Below are 13,024 nucleotides of genomic sequence, written 5' to 3'. Positions count from 1 at the left end.
ACCAGGGCGGAATGGGGGAGGAATGTCCTCAAGCACTCTTTTCCTCTCCCTTACATATGCAAACTATCCACCCCAGGGCGGGTGTAGCTCTCACACCCACAAGCATTCAACTCTAATAGCCGCCCCATGGTCGCATGAGGCTTTGGAGGGGACACACAGACATAAACCATAACAACGGGACAGAATGAAAGCAGTCCTATGAGGGAAATTTATACCAGTGAATACTCATATCAGAAAAACTGAGTGAGCTCAAATGAACAACTTAATGTTGAACCTCAAACTCCTAGAAAAAAGAAGAGCAGGCCAAGCCCAAAGCTCATGAGGGAGGAAATTATAAAGATCAGAGCAGAACTTAATGCAATGGAGACTAAGAATACAATACAAAAAAAAATCAATGAATAAAAATAGTTGGTTCTTTGAAAGATTAAATGAAATGAAGAAACCCTCAGCAAACCTTATTAAAAAAGGAAAGAAAAGACTCAAATCCATGCAATTAGGAATGAAGAAGATAAAAACAATGGATCCTGCAGAAATCCAGATCATCCACACCTATGTCAAGAACTTGTATTCTAATTTTTTTTTTTTTTGTATCAGGACTTGAACTCAGGACCTTGCACTTGCCAGGCAGGCGCTTGTGCCAATGAGCTATATCCCCGGCCCCAACAGAATTTGTATTCTAATAAGATGGAAAATGCAAAAGAAATGAACAGATTCCTAGATACATATGAGTTACCAAAGCTGAATCAAGAAGATATAAAAATCCTACCTAAACTAATATCAATCAATGAAATCAAAGATGTAATTAAAAACCCATCAACAAAGAAAATCCCAGGTCCCGATGAATTCCCTGCTGAAATGTAGAAGAAATTTAGAGGAGACCCAATACCAGGACTTCTGAAACTCTTAAATGAAATTGAAAGGGAAGCAGTCCTCCCAAATTCATTCCTGGAAGCAAGCATTACCCTGACACCAAAACCAGAGAAGGACCCAACTAAGAAACAGAACTACAGGCCAATCTCCCTAGTGAACATAGATGCAAAAATCCGTCAAGAAGATTATACACCATGACCAAGTAAGATTCACCCCAGGGATGCAGGAATGGTTCAACATATACAAATGAATACATGTAATACACCATATTAATAGAGCCAAGGAGAAAAACGATGTGATTGCCTCAAGAGATGCAGAAAAAGCTCTTGACAGAGTCCAACACCCCTTCATAATAAAAATCCTACAGAAAACTGGAATATATGGTCTTTATCTCAATCTGATAAGAGCCATCTATGACAAACCAACAGCCAACATCACACTAAATGGACAAAAATTGAAAGCTTTCACTTTAAAATCAGGAACAAGACAAGGATGTCCACTGTCACCACTCTTATTATATATAGTTCTGGGAACATTAGCCACAGCAACTAGACAAGAGAAAGAAATAAAAGAAATAATGATAGGAAAGAAAGAAGTTAAATTGTCATTATTCAAGGATGACATAATACTCTACATATAAATATGACCTTTAAAACTCCACCAAAAGACTTCTAGATTTAATAAGCAAACTCAGTGGCATAGCTGGATACAAAGGCAACACTCAAAAATCAACAGCCTTCCTATATACAAATAACAAATTCACTGAGAGAGAAATTGGGGAAACACCTTTCACAATAACATCCAAAAAAATGAAATCTAATGAAAGATGTGAAAGACCTTTACATTAAAAACTACAGTACTCTGAAGAAGGAGATTGAAGAGAACATCAGAAAATGGAAAGAAGCTGGGCATGGTGGTGCACCCCTGTAATTCCAGCACTTGGGAGGCTGAGGCAGGAGGATTGTTGTAAGTTGGAGGCCAGCTACAAAGTGAACTCAAGGCCAGACTGAACTGCATAGCAAGACCCTGTCTCAAAAAAAAAAAAAAAAAAAAGGAAAGGTATCCCTTGCTCATAGGGATATATAGTGAAAATGACCATACTTTCAAAATTGTTATACAGATGTGATGTAATCCTGATCAAAATCCCAGCAGCATACCTCATAGAATTAGAGAAAGCAATCTTAAAATTCATTTGGAACCAGAAGAGACATAGAATAGCAAAAGCAATTCTGGGCAACAAAGGCCAGGCAGAGGCATCACAATCCCAGACTTGAAATTATACTACAAAGCTTCTGTGATAAAAACAGCATGGTACTGGCAAAAACACAGACCAAAAGATCAATAGAACAGATTAGAACATGCGGAAACAACTCCAGACATACTTAACCACCTTATCTTTGACAAAGGTGCCAAACACATTCACTAGAGGAAAGATAGCCTCTTTAATAAATGGTGCTGGGAGGGGGCTGGGGATTTAGCTCAGCAGCAAAGCGCCTGCCTGGCAAGTGCAAGGTCGTAAGTTCGGTTCCCGGTACTGGAGAAAAGCCAAAAAAAAAAAAAAAAAAAAAAATGGTGCTGGGCAAACTGGCTTTCCACATGCCAAAGATTAAAATCAGATCCATATCTTTCACCATGCACTAAACTAAAATTGAAATGGATCAAAGATCTAAATATTAAAATAGAAACATTAAATCTACTGGAAAATGAAATAGCTAGAACTTTCTTTTTTTTTTTTTTTTTTTTGGTTTTTTTGAGACAGGGTGTCACTGTGCAGTTCAGGCTGACCTTGAACTCACTTTGTAGCCCAGGCTGGCCTCCAACTTGCAGTGATCCCCTTACCTCAGCCTCTCAGCCTCCCGAGTGCTGGGATTACAGGCATGCGCCACCATGCCCAGCTGGTAGAACTCTTGACAACATTGGTACAAGCAAAGACTTTATGAGCAAAACCCTGATTGCACAGAAAATATCACAGAGAATGAACAACTGGGGTTCATTAAAAAGCTTTTGCACAAGAGAACCCACCAACACAGTGAAGAGACAATCCAGTGTGGGAAAAAACTCTTTCCAGCTGTTCCTCAGACAAACGACCACTATCTAGAATATATAAAGAACTCAAAAAAGGGGACTGGGGATTTAGCTCAGCAGCAAAGTGCCTGCCTGGCAAGTGCAAGCTTGTGAGTTCGATTCCTGGTACCAGAAGGAAAAAAAAAAAAACCTCAAAAAAAAGCAGACCCCTCAAATTTAAAGACCCAATCCAAAAATGGGCATCTGAGATGAATACACACTTCTCAGATAAAGAAGTACAAATAGGAAATAAATATATTTTAAAAATGTTCCACATCACTGGTCATTTGAGAGATGCAAATTAAAACAACACAGAAATTCCATCTCACCCCAGAATGGCTGTTATCAAGAAATCAACTAATAACAAATGCTTGTGGCACTGTGAGGAAAAAGGAATCCTTCTCCACTGTTGGTAGGAGTGTAGACTGGTGCAACCACTGTGGAAATCAGTTTTTTGAGATTCCTCAAAAAACTAGTGGTCCCATTTGACCTAGCAATTCCCCTTCTTCATATCTTCCTTCTCAAAAGAATTAAAAGCATCATACCACAGCAATATATGAACACCCCTTTGTATAGTGGCACAGTTTGTAATAGCCACATCTTGGAAACAGCCCAAATGCCCATCAACTGGTGAATGGATAAAGAAGATGTGGGTTTTTTTTTTATACAATGGAGCACTACTCTGCCATAAAGAAAGATAAACTCAAGACATTGCTAGGTAAATGGATGCACTTTGAGACCATTCTCTTAAGTGAAGTAAATCAGACACACACGTTTAAATACTGCATTGTTTTTCTTGTGTGAGAAACCAAAAGTGTAAATAGGGACCAAAATGCACAGTAGATATTGTGAAATGGGAAGAAAATGTTCAAATGGGGAGGGGAACAAAGGAAAGGGAAGGAAAGGAAAGAAGAGAAAAGTAAAAAAAAATGAGAAAAGAAGGAAACAAGGGAAACAAAGCTTTTGTAATTGGGGAGAGGAGGAGGGGTTGAAGGGAGGGGACGGAAATGGGAATAAAAACAAGTTATACCATGTACAGGTGCAGATTCTCTATGATGAATGTGATCATTTTGTACATTTAAAATGTACTGATAGTCTACAGCCATACCACCGTGAACGCACCCAATCTCGTCTAAAATGTACCAATAAAATCTAATTGGAGAGGAAAACAAAATAACATGTACCATCTTAGCCATGTTCGAGTATATATTTCAGGACTACTAGGATATTCACACTGTTGTAAAACAGAGCCCCAGGACATTTTCATCTCTCAGAACTGAAGCTATGCCTGTGAAACAGCCATTCTTTCCTCCCTTGCGCTGCAGGCCCTGTTCACCACCACTCTGCTTCCTGTTTCTAGGGGTTTGATGCTTCCGATACCTCATACAGGGTGGACTCTCACAGTGGTTGTCTCCTCGTATCTGGAGCAAGGTGTTTTCAGGTCTCTCCTCGTTGCGGCTGTATCAGAAATGTGTTGTTTCTGAGGCTGCGCAGTGTTTATCACAGTCATGTGTATGTAGCACTTTTCATTTAGCCACTTATGTGCTGATGATACTTGGGTTTCCACTTTTTAGCTATTTTGAATGATTCTGCAACAAATAGCACAAAAATGTGACAGTCCCTTCTTCCCTTTGTTTGTGTTTTTGAGCATGTATTGAGAAGTAGAACTGGAGGAATTATATTGCAATTTTCTGTTTAACTTTCGGGGAGCTGTCAGGTTTTTTCTCACAGCAATGCTTAAGGGCTCCAATTTTTCCTCATCCTAGAGGGTACTGAAGTAGTTACTCATTTTAGTTTTGATTTGCATATTTGTAATGACTAATGATACTGAGTATCTTTTTGTGTGCTTACTATCCACTTAAGGACTTTGGAAATACACCATGTCTACTTGAGACTTTTGCAATTTTATTTTTGTGATACTGAGGATGCTCTGCCATTGAGCTACTACTCCAACCCCATTTTAAATTTAGGTTTTGCTTTTTTTTTTCTTCATTTTGAGACAGGTCTTGCTAAGTTGCCCAGGCAGGACTTGAACTTGGAATCCTCCTACTCCAGCCTCCCAAAGTGCAGGGGATTACAGATATGTGCTACCACACCCAGCCTCCTTTGCCAGTTTTTGAATTAGATGATTTCTCTTTTTATTATTGCAGGGTAGAGATTCATTGTATACAGTATTCTGGATTTTAAACTCTTATCAGATGTTTGATTCTCCATTACATTCTTTCACCCTGCAGGTTTTTTGTTTTCTCCTAAATTTGTTACCCTATTCTGTGGGTTGTCTTTTTTTTTATAATGCCATTTGATACACAAAAGTTTTTAATTTTAAAGAAGCTAAATAGGGCTGGGGATTTAGCTCAGCAGCAAAAAGCGCCTGCCTGGCAAGCGCAAGGTCGTGAGTTCGGTTCCCGGTACCGGAGAAAAACCAATAAAAAATAAAAAATAAAAAAAATAAAGAAGCTAAATATATTTTATCTTTTACTTATGTTTTTTGGTGTGAAATCCAAGGTCATGAAGATTTTCCCCTGTATGTTCCTCTAACCTGTGTTCTGTGGTTCTGTGGTTTTACTGCTTATATTTAGATCATTTTTTAGTTAATCTTTATATATGGTGTGAAGTAAGGTTCTGCTTCATTCTTTTTCATGTGGGGATATAGTTGTTAGAAAGACTCTTCTTGGGAGCTGGGGATTTAGCTCAGCAGCACAGCGCCTGCCTGGCAAGTGCAAGGTTGTGAGTTCCATCCCTGGTACCGGGGGAAAAAAAAAAAAAAAAAAAAAAAAGACTCTTTTTTCCGTATAGTGAATGGACTTGGCTCCCTTCTTGAAATATAAATGTGTGGGTTTATTCCTGGATGGTCAGGTTTTCCCCCGCTGGTCTGTATATTCATCATTATGCCCGTCTACATTGTTTAGATTGTTAAAGCCTAAGTTTTGAAATCAGGAAATGTGAAGTTTCCAGCTTCCTTCTTTTTCAGTGTAGCTTTGGTTGTTTTAGACGATCACAATTTTACCTGAATTTGAAGACTGGATTTTGCATTCCTGCGAAACAGGCCTCCTGCATGGCTGGTGCTCCAGGCACAGCCATTGAGCTTGGTTTATCAGATTTTATTTATTAGAAAATATCTTTGGGGGGTTGGGCAGGGGTTTTGTTATTGTTTTGTCTTCTTGAGACAGGGTCTCACTATGTACCTCAGGCTGGCCTTGAAGTCATGATGTAGCCTAGGCTGGCCTCGAACTCACTGCGATCCTTCTGCTCAGCCTCCCGAATGCTGAGATTACAGGTGTGGGCCATCATACCTAGCTCAGAAATATTTTTGTTTTACCCGTGCTTTTCAAGGATGCTTTTCTCAAACAGAATTTTAGGGTTGCTGTCCTTTTTTTTTTTTAACCCAACATTTTAAAAAATCATTTAATTGTCATGCAGTCATCTTGTTTCTGAAGAGAAACTACAGTTATCTGTTTGTTTATAGCTCGCTTAGCTTCATGTGTATCTTAGCTATTGTTTTTCTCTACATTTGGAAAATGTGGACATTTCTTTAATCTCCTCAATCTCAGTGTCTTCTCTTCATGGGAGTCCAGCTCCCCACATTACATATTCGATTCTTTGCACAGCTCTTAGAGTTCACTGTAAGACAGCTTCTGTGGATCTGCTTCAAGCTCACCGACTTTATTGTGCAGTCTCTAAAGAGCTATTAAGCCCAGTGAATTTTTAGGTTCCAATTAGTTTATTTTAAAAGTTTTGGCACTTCTACTATATTTGTTTATTCCTTATAGTGTCTATTTCTTATAATTTTTATTCCTTATAATGTCTATTTTTTTTTTGTTTGTTTGTTTGTTTTGGTTTTTGTCTGGTACCGGGAACCGAACTCACGACCTTGCGCTTGCCAGGCAGGCACTTTTGCCACTGAGCTAAATCCCCAGCCCCCCTTATAATGTCTATTATCCATTCACTGAGACCATCTTCCTTTTTTAATTGTTGGGACATATTTATGAAGCTTCTTTAAAGTCTTAGTTGATCAAGTCCAACACTGGATCATATTGGTTTCATTTCTATGTACTGCTTTTCCTCCCTATGGACTACATTTTCTAATTTCTTGTATGTCTAAATGATTTTTTATTTAATATTGTACATTGTGGTAGGATGAGGTGACACATACCTGTAATCCAGTCTACTTGGGGGGCTGAGGCAGAAGGATCACAAGTTTGAAGCCAGCTTGGGCAACTTGGTGAGACCTTGTTTCAAAATAAACTTTAAAAAATGGGTGGGGGTCTGGGGATGTAGTTCGGTGGTAGAGCACTTGCCTAGCGGGTTCAAGACCTTGGGTTCACTCTGCAGGACTGCAAAAGAAAAAAATGCACATTGTGAATAACACTCTGGATTCTGTTATCTTTCTATAAAGAATGGGTAGCCAACCTTTGACTTGCCTGGGCCACACTGAGTGAAGAAGAATCACCCTGGGCCACATATAAAATACATACTACACTGATGTATATAAGACACAAAAGTTTATTTTTCATACTTTAACTTATTAAATTATTTCATAAAATAACAAGCCCAAGTTTAATAATTAACTAAGAAAATTTATGTGTCTGCTTCATAACAATAAACACTGGTCTTCACAGGCACAGGTGCACGTGTAGGTAGGCTGAGATACTATTATTGGTAACCAGGCTTGGCGGTACATGCCTGTAATCCCAGCACGTAGGAGGCTGAGGCAAGAGCATGAGTTCAGCACCAGCCTGGGCTACCTAGTGAGTTGAAGACCAGTCTGGACTACACAGCATGACCCTGTCTCAAAAAAAAATACTATTATTGGTAATCATTGTGTTTTAAGCACCAAGTCTCACAAGCGCATGTAATACCACACGTGGGGTTCAACCTAACTCTGTTGAATCGGGCAAAAGAGGCAGAGTTAGCACTGCACCTTGTCCTCCCCTACACAGCATTCTATTGTCTCTTGAGCACCACGTAGTTGAGTCATAAAAAATATCGCTGGAATCATATCGTAACGTTAAAAGTGTACACTCTTGTGGGGCCGCATTACTAGCTATTCCTAGGCTGCATGTGGCCTATGCGCCCTGGGTTGGACACACCTGCCCTAAAGAGTAGTGGTTTTTCTTTTAGCAGGCAATGTAATTGCTAGTTGATGACCATAGAGTTGTTCAGGCTGGTTTTATACTTAGAGTCTGGTGGATAGGCAGACATCTTTCCCAAGTCCTTCTAACATGCTGAAAGTGAACTCCCAGACTCCCTGAGGATCTTGTCATGGCTTGACTTAAGATCGTATTAGAGCAGGCCTGGAAAAGGCCTTACTTTAGGCCATGGTCTGTCCTTTAACCTTTCTGCTCTCTCAGCTGGATGCTAAAGACACTAGGGACATGTTATGAATCTTCTCTAGCAAGAGCACATCTCCCAGGGGCTGGGGATTTAGCTCAGCGGCAAAGCGCCTGCCTGGCAAGTGCAAGGTCGTGAGTTCGGTTCCCGGTACCAGAGAAAAACCAAAAAAAAAAAAAAAAAAAAAAGAGCACATCTCCCCTGGCCATGCTCTTATCCAGGCATTGCTCTAAATTCAGTTTCTGTGTTTGAATTTTTTAGGGTGTTCTGAACAATTTAAGTACAGGGCTTCCAAGGCAAATTCCTAATCCTTAAAAGCTAGTTGTTTTACAGTAATACATCTGTAAATGATAAACTCTTCCTAGTTTAACTATAACCCAGTAGATGGCCTTCCATTTATTTTCATATGTCTTTTTCCCCCTGGTTATTTAGAGGGACTATCTTCAAGCCAGCGTGAAGATTTCATAAATATCTGGCCATCTTCTAACCAGCTGCACAACAAATCACTTCACGTCTTTCAGCAAGAAAAGTGCCGAATGTGAAGAGTAAACACATGTCCTAACCAACTGGGTACAATGAGAATCTGCTCTAAGTATTTATTTCTCTGGGGTGAGGCACCCCATCCCTGCTCAATTAAAAAGCCATCCTTACAATTCAGAGGACCTTTTTTTCATCTTTAAACAGTACTGGGTATTGAACCCAGGGCCTAGAACACTTAGCCAGTAGTTAGGTGCTGAATGCCAGAGCTGCATGGCTAGCTCGTGCCATGAATCCATAGGGAATTGGGTCCAGCAGCTCAGCTCCTTCCCTTTGGTTCTCACAAAGTGCTCTTCCCTGGGAGGGGCAGGCTGGTGCTTCCGCTGAATCCAGGAGCCACTCTCTTTGACTTCCTTCTTTTTCTAATCATTTTCCTCCACCCCTTTCTGGGAATCATCTCAGCTCTTAGAGTGCCTAAGGGCTCAGCAGGTACATTCATTCTCTTGGCCAGAATCTTGTCCTTAACCTACTTGTTTCCAACAATGCCAAGAGGATGCTGGGTAGCACTGCAGACTCTTCCAGTTTTGCCCTGGTAACATTTGTGCGGCGTTCCTTTTTGAAAAATACCCATTCCCTTGCTGTCTACAATGTCACCCTTTTTGTAGATTTGCATATATGTGCCCAGAGGAACCTCATGTTTTCTAAAAGGCCTTGAGAACACATACCAGATTCCATTCTTCTTTCCCTTTATGTTCCCTTGTGTTCGTCACTGTACCATCATTTTGGTGAATTGCTGGAAGGTGGCAGTTCTAGCCAAAAGGTCTGTGTTCACATTTCAACTCTGCAGTCCCTGCTTTCTGGTACGCCTCAGAGATGTCCCCTCTGTGCATACACAGCTCAGGACACAGATCTATACCGAGAGATTATTGTAAGGAATGGATGGGCTCACGTGGTTATGGAAGCTGACAGGTTCTAAGATCCACAGATGGCAAGTTGGAGACCAAGACAGCCAGTGATCTTGCTCTAGTCTGAGTCCAAAGGTCTGAGAGGCAGGAGAGCCAGTGGGATGAGTTTTAATTCAAGTCTAAGGTAAGAGAAGACTGATGTCCCAGCTGGAAGACATTGAGGCAGAGGGAGAGATTCTTAATCGGCCTTTTGTTCTATTCAGACATTCGTGGGACTGGTTGAAGAGCACCCTCATTGGGCAAGGCAATCTGTTTGTCTACCAATTCAAGTCCAAAACACCTCATCCAGCAATACCTTAACAAGCCAGGTGTGTTGGCACATGCTTGTAATCCCAGCACTAGGGAGGCTGAGGCAGGAGAATCACTATGGAGTTTGAGGCCAGCCTGGGCTATGTAGTGAGTTTAAGGCCAGCCTGAACTACAGAGCAAGACCTTGTCTCAAAAGAAAAAAAAAAAAAGAAGGAATACCTTCAAAGACACCCAGAAATCTTTAACCAAATATCTGGGCACCTTGGGGCCCAGTCAAGTTGACACACAAAATTAACCCTTCTTTAGTCTCCAGCCAGATTCACCTCACCCACAGACTTCAGGAACTTCCTCTCTTTGGGGAATCCTTCTTTAGCTTTCTCTACCCCATGATCTAACCATTTCAGCTGTCTCCAGGTCTGATCTCTGCCTCATAAGCCCAATAGGATGTTCCTACTTTTCTCAGACTCCAGCTCTTTGCACTATAGTTGCAAAATCATTCCTAGAGAGATAGAGGAACCAGGTGATTTGGGGGCTTACCTCAGCAGTTCTCTTCTCTCAGGGATCGATCACAATCTCGAGCTCCCTGTTGTTCTCTACCCAGCATAGCTGGCTTATAAATTTTGTCCATTTTTATCATGATTCATGGCGGGAAGAGTAATCTGGACTTAATCACAGCTAGTAAGGTTGTTAATTTTCAGCAGCTTTATAGTGTTTTATTATATGAATTATCCACTTTACTCATTCTTGTGTTGATAGAATTAGACATTTAGGTGTATTCAAACTGTCAATAAGAAAAATTATGCTTCAGTGACTGTACCCACAAGTGGAATTGCAGGGTTATAGGAATCTTTCCATTTTCACTCTTACAAGATACCACCAAGTTACTCTCCAAATTGTATGTTCAGTATATCAGCAAACAGCATACGCATTCTATTCATCCTACACCCTTGCCATTCTACATCTTGAATTATTAAACTTCCCTTCTTGTGCAAGTGAACTCAAAATGGTACAGTATTATGTTACCTTAAATTTTTCATAAATAGTGAGGATAAATAAATGTGCATATATTTACATATGTATACATACATTTATTATATATGTATCTATTACGTGTATATTGTTGGTTACTTGGGCTCCTACTCAATAACTTGCTGTTTATACCAACTGTCCTTTTAAAAAATTGGATCTTGTTTTGTTACCAATTCTTCTGACGTCCTGATAAATTCTGGTTACTAATTCTTTTTGATTCTATGTGTCAGATTTTCTTTTGTCACTCTTAGCTTGTTTTTCAGATGTGTATGTTTTTCCCCATACAGAAGTGTCAAATTTTAATGTTATATTTATTTTTATGAAATGATCTGTACTTTTTGTGTCCCTGTCACTTTGTTCTCCAAACACAAGGGTGTCCCAGGCTTTGGCCTTGACCTCTCTATTTACGGAACTCCAGTCATATCTTTTTTTTTTTTTTTTTTTTTTTGGTTTTTCTCCGGTACCGGGAACCGAACTCACGACCTTGCGCTTGCCAGGCAGGCGCTTTTGCCGCTGAGCTAAATCCCCAGCCCTATCAAGCATTCTTTTTTTGTTTTTTTTTTTTTTGGTTTTTCTCCGGTACCGGGAACCGAACTCACGACCTTGCGCTTGCCAGGCAGGCGCTTTTGCCGCTGAGCTAAATCCCCAGCCGTCCAGTCATATCTGATCGATCATTTAAAGGACCTTTGTTGAACTGTCTTCTTCCTTTCCGCAAGTTTCTGGAATGAGGAGGCTGCAGTCACTGCCTGCACTTACTCATTTTCCCTTCACTGTTCAACCCACAGCAACTTGTATTTCGTCCTACTATATTGACTGATACAAGATTTTTTCTTAAGCAACACAGACAAGCCCTTTTCCTTTCCAGAAGCAGAATTGCTCTGGGAGTGAGCTGGGAAAGAGCTGGACCCCTGCTGCTCGCTCTGCTCATCTAAGTTGCTCCAGAGGCATCTACAGCCCCGAGGGTTCCTCCAAGCACTGTAATCCCCAGTGATCCTAAACTGTTTAGACTCTGGCATCCTCCTCCTTTATCGTGTCTGCCTTGAACCTGAACAAGCCGGTTCACTCAGATCCAGTAGCATTTCCCAGACCACCTTGCTCTCTACTGTTCATTCTTTCTCTTTTTGAGCAGAATACCGCACTGCACACTAAATTGTAATTTTCTTACACATCTTTCTTCCCTACTAGCCTGAGAACTTGTAAACATCAGAGACCGTTTTCTCCGTTTTTAAATTTCTTTAACAAAAACTGGTGGTTAATCCACATAATTTAAATTCGCGGGGCTGTACAGCCATCAGCCCAATGCAAATTTAGAATATTTTGTCACGCGAAAGAAAACCTATAACGGTGAGCAATCTTTACCCTTCAACCACACTTCCCGGTCTTAGGCAACCACCGATCTTTCACAAGCTCCCAAATTTAACATTTGATTGATCACAAATCCACAAAATTTATTGTGATATCTGGACTATAATGTGCAGCTTGATAAATAATTGTCCCATGCTGTCGCTTGTACCGCAGAAACTCAGATTTGGGGGCTCAAGCAGCAGCTTCGTGTTAAATCTGCAGTGTGTTAGAACTCGATCCACATTTAACAAGAGTGGTTGGTTTGGCCTTTCATTTCACTCTTGCCGTGGAAGATAGCTGTGTGTACTTTAGCAGAAAACAGGGTGAAAGAGAAATCTCACAACCGATGGAAGCAACTGTCAGAAGTGCCCTCCAGCACTTTGCTGGAGGGGAGTTTAACCCCTAGAAAATATGGGTGGTTACCGCCGCTTTTTAAAAAATTTACTTATTTAGCTTAACCCCTAAAAATATGTAGAATTGTGCGTACAGCGGCGTTACTGTATTTCATTATTTTGCGGTATTGAGTATTGAATCTGGGGCCGCCGAACTGAGCTACGTCCTAGCCTTTTTTTTAACACAAGGTCTCGCTAATTTGGCCAGGCTGGGCTCGAACCTACGATTCTCCTGCCTCATTTTTTTTCCAGAGTGCTGGATTTATAGGAGATGCGTTCCAGTTTAACGCGATTAACACCACA

The 13,024-nt window shown here is 40.5% G+C and overlaps 1 protein-coding gene across 1 annotated transcript in view; it reads left to right on the top strand.

The window, feature by feature from the left end:
- The window catches only part of LOC102029710 (nuclear envelope pore membrane protein POM 121C), a 44,761-nt gene that overhangs the window by 11,437 nt on the left and 20,300 nt on the right, over nucleotides 1-13,024 (top strand). The gene's annotated exons all lie outside the window — the stretch shown is intronic.

This window comes from Chinchilla lanigera, unplaced genomic scaffold (genome assembly GCF_000276665.1).
Source record: "Chinchilla lanigera isolate Chin_1 unplaced genomic scaffold, ChiLan1.0 scaffold00055, whole genome shotgun sequence".
Classification (NCBI taxonomy): Eukaryota; Metazoa; Chordata; class Mammalia; order Rodentia; family Chinchillidae; genus Chinchilla; species Chinchilla lanigera.
This window is presented reverse-complemented; position numbering and strand designations above follow the sequence as displayed.